Source organism: Fukomys damarensis, unplaced genomic scaffold (assembly GCF_012274545.1).
Source record: "Fukomys damarensis isolate Sample0158 unplaced genomic scaffold, DMR_v1.0_HiC HiC_scaffold_3, whole genome shotgun sequence".
NCBI lineage: Eukaryota > Metazoa > Chordata > Mammalia > Rodentia > Bathyergidae > Fukomys > Fukomys damarensis.
The window spans coordinates 22,040,463-22,045,228 of NW_022900915.1; positions in this window are offsets into that span (position 1 = coordinate 22,040,463).

Sequence of the window (4,766 nt, forward strand, 5' to 3'; positions counted from 1 at the left end):
TTTAAGAGCATCATTACATCTTTCTAATCTAGTCCATAGGTCTGAGTAAGTTCTCTACAGACCTCAGGGTACATACCAGGGTCATCCACAAACTTTATTAGGTCTCATTCAATCTGTCTTAGATCACTGAGAAAAAGAAACATGAACACAGGTAGTCCCATGTTTGCCATTTACTTCTTGAAAGGAATATTGTCTTTGAACAACTTAGCTAAGGATGGATAGACTCATGGAGGTTTTTTTTTGTTTTTTTGGTATCAGGGATCAAACTTGGGTTCTTGTGCTTTTGAGGAAGGCAGCAGGACCACTGAGCTAAATCCCCCACCCCCTCATGGAGGTTTTGATTGTGGCTGGCCTAGATACTCCATCCTCAGCACTTGGTGGTCAAGGTTTAAAGTTGTCTTAGAAACTTTGTTTCAGTTTCTAAAGGGTGAGAAGTAACCTCAGGCTTAGAGGTACTGAATGTCTTAAGGGTGAGGTGTCTCTCATTACATTTACCCTTGAATACAAGCATGAATTACTTCTTAATGTGAAGAAAATCTCAACATAAGATGATTTTGACCATTTTCTCTCTTTTATAGTGCAATTCTGATTGTGGAATATCATCATAGTACTTTCCTCTCTGTACTTGGCTTTAGGAGGTAGGCACACCACATGCAGGTGTAGAAAAATATTAAATTGCTCTTTAATACATTCAAAAAGTGTGAGAGGTTCAGATATGGAATTCCTAATCTGAAGCAAGAGAAAGAAATATGGTGTCCTATAAGTATCTGCTTGATTCCTGTGCCCCCTAGAGTGTCCCCCCAAAGTTTATTCCACTCCTGGGTAGGTAGCTACCATGTGGAGAGAGACCCAGAAAATAAAACCAGACTGGACTATCTATGCTTACCAGGGTGCAATCTTATATTCCCCAGGTAACTCATATCCTTCAGTAAGTACTCCAAAGCTCAAGTTACAATTGACTTCAGCTATAACAGTCATGTTTAGAGAAAGAAGTGTTGTTAGCAGACCAAGAAACTCAAGCCACAGCTTTCTAGTTCCTTTAAAGAGAGGAGAATAGGGCACTTTTCCTGCAAAAGAGATCTCCTCCAGAGATGCTAAGTCAGAGATTCTGCCCTGGGCCCTCAGGAAGAGAAAGCTCTGAGAAATTTCTGTTGTCTATCCAGTCTTTTAGGCAACTTTTAATAGCAAGACAAGGCTATTCCTTTAAGGTCCATTTTAAATTCTCTAAGTATTTGAAACTCATAGGTCTTCCCAGCAGCCACAATCTACATAGTAAAGGCACCTTTATCAATTTCCTCTGTGCACACACTTGATGGAAGAGAATGGCTGACCAAAAGAGTCCCGTATTGTAGTTAGCAGGTAAAATCAAATGCAAGTTACTCATTGCTATTTTCCCTAGTGTAAGGCAAAACAGTTGTGAGTTGACTTAGTCTGACTTTCTGGAAGAAGGAGCAATCTGAACACAAGGGATTCTCAAATGAACTCCCAACAAGTTGCAGAAAAATTTAAGAGGAGTTTTTAATTCACTAGCAGAGAAAAAGTCCAAATGAAGCTCAAGCTGGTTAAACATCCCCCCCAAAAAAATCATCATAAAACATTAAGACCACAGTCAGTGTCCCAAAGCCTATCAGAAAAGGTGTTTTATCTCCCCTACACACATAAATGATGAAGACCATGCGTAGGAGGTGGGGAGAAGGTTCAGGTAGTTTTTAATCTATGAAAGACTTGTTTTTATGTTTGTCTAGAGGTCTCTTACTAGAAAAGAAAACAGTTCTAGTGTAGCTCAGCTAGTGTAGCTCAGCTCTTAACAGAGGCTTAAGAAAGGGCTCTGACGACATCATTTCAGATCACTCTGAGACACATGATCACTGACAGAGCTCCCCTTTCACCTCACAGAGGAGTCCAGATAGGGCAAGATGTGGAGATTTTCTGCTGATTACCTGGATGGGCTGTCGGGAACTACTTTTTTCTGAGGGACCTTTGGTATCTGCCAGAGAGTAGCCCTGACCATGACCTCATAGTTCTCACCTAGTTCCACACAATCAGAGATCTGTCTCTGAAAAGAACCCAGTTGCCTATCTGGTCAACGTTTCATCCACCACTGGCATCAGTGGGAGTGGGGATTCACCAGAGGGCAACTGGAGAAACCCGTCCCTGCTTTGAGAGTGGCAGCTGCCTTAGGGGCAATTACTAGTTGGCAGAGTAACTACTCCTTGGCATTCTAAAAGGGACAGATAAAAGCCTGAACTGCCTTTATCTGAGACAATTTCATAAGACACCCATTTTACAGCATTTTGAAGCAACTAAGTGAAAATGCAATGCATACAAAACAATAAAATGTAATTTTAACAAAACACAATGCATAAAAAAACAAGAAATTTGCAAACCTTTAAAATACACATCTTAAAATTAAGACACTTCTGAGACAAAAGTTTAAAGGCCAGAATTTATGAAAAATTTATGCAAAAACCAGAATCTATGAAAATAATATGATCCTATGAAACAAGTTACAATCTATGAAGCAAAAAGACCAAGTTTGAACCTATGAAAGAAAACTCTTTCCTCCAACTAGTAATCTCGGTGGAAGACGTCCAAAATGATATAGGGAGAGAGATGTAACCCTCAAACCTGCTAGATAACTGAAACGCGAGTTCGTGTTCTCTAACAATGAAGAATGAATTCTAGGAACAATGGAGATTAAGAGTGGGAAAAATTTATTGAGGGAAAGAAAGCTTCTGTCTAAGAGAGACAGAAGGGGGACTGGAAAGTGGGTTGCCCAGTAGGTCTTAATTTCAACTACTGTAATTTCCTGTGGATACTCGAATCAGTGTCATATCAGCACTGTCTTGTAGAGGATCGCCTATCATCCTGAAGCACTGCACAGGTTGTCTCTCAGAAGCATATTTCTTTGAGACAAATTTTAGAATTCTCTAATAGGTCCACAGTGTCCAGTACTGCGAACAGTGTCAATTTGGGGGCCTGGGAGAATCCTGTGGCAGGCCGAAATAGCTCCGCCCTGCAGGAAAGCTGTTATGAGCTAGCATAAGTCTTTATTTTTAGTAATAGTGGAAATTAAAACTACAGCAAAAATTTACAGGAAAAGGCTTTCATGAGAAAGTAGGAGCAAAATGGTAAGGGAGTTTAGTTGGAGGAGTTAACAAAGATCAAGCTGTCCCTTAACAGAGGAGATGAAGAAATGCAGGGTAGAACTGAAGCCTGAGCAGCTGGATGGAGTGCATCCGATGAAGGGGGTCGAACTGGCCCTTACTGCGCTTTTCCTCATTGTTTAGTGCACAAAGATTCCCACGTGACTTTCTGTATCCTAAGCAGAAGTTAGAAGCTTCCAAAATCTTATTTTGGAGAGTCATTCATGTTAATGCTAGTGAACACATCTCCTTATTTTTTACTCTACATTGTTTTACTGTGAGACTATATCACAATTCATTTTTCCATTCACCTGTTGGTAAACATTTCAGGTTTTGTTTTTTCTATTTTGTTCATTGCTGGATTTGGTTTGTCTTTACTTTGAGGAAGGTGCATTATGATTAAGATGAACTTAATTTGCTTCCACTTTCCTTGCCCTTTGTTTTCAAAGCTACATTAAATCGTTAAATTGATTGGAGAGTTTTCCTTTTCCTCCTTTCTTTTTCTTCTTCTTCCCAGAAATGATTACAAGAAGAAATTATCCAATCTTTGAAACCTTTGTAGGTCATCCTTATTTCTATACCTATAGGTCTGGTATTATTTTTGTAGAAAGATACTAATTTTCTCATATTTATTTTTTAAAACGTTCTCTTTTGAAACAGTTCCATATTTATGAGAGGGCAATCTAAGGGGATGTCCTGATGGATAATATAAAGGGAAATCTTTTGCATGTTTCCACCTAGCCGCTCCTAAGAATTTGACACTGGAAGAAGCCACCGAGTTTATTCATCTTTCCGTGTACATGCACAGTTATGCAGTTCTCTCTCTCTCTCTGTTTCTGTACACTTTCACCATGTGTGCAACTCTATAACCACCACCATAATGATGATACCAAAATACACCGTAACTACAAGGCTCCTGTGTTACTCTTGTGTTGACACCTGTCCCTTCTCCCTGTCACGAGCTCCTAGTCATCACTAACCTGTTCTCTGTCCCTGTTACGTTATTTTATGTGTCACACAAATGAAGTCACACAGTGTGTATCTTTTTGAGATTAACTTTTTCTTGATGTTCACCCCAGTTCCGTTATCAGTAGTCTTCCTTTCCGCAGATGAGTAGCAGTTCATGGTATGCATGCACGACAGTTTGCTCGCTGATTGACCTGTTCAGGAGGTTCAGATGGTTTTCGGTTTGGGACTATGATGAAAAAAGCCACTGTGAACATCTGTGCACAACTTTATGCATGAAAATAAGCCTCCAATTCCTGGTATAAATACTAGGGGAAGATTTGAAATACCTGATTTCAGTTCAGTAATGGTTAGAGAATTATTCTTGATGTTTATTTCTTGAGTTTGCTTTAGTATGTTGGTATTTTTCTCAGAATTTGTTAATTCTTTTTAGTGTTTCGTATTAGCCTAGAGCTCATAGCATTCACCTATTACCTTTTAAATCACCAGTTTCCATATTTGTGTTGACTTTTTCATTCTGATATTTTATTCTCTTTCTTAGTTTCATTAAAGGATTTAAAAACATGGGTTCTTGGCTTTATTGATCCTTCAGATTATTTCTCTGCATAAGTTATATTTCAAATTTACCAACTCATGGGGAATAAAAACATATTT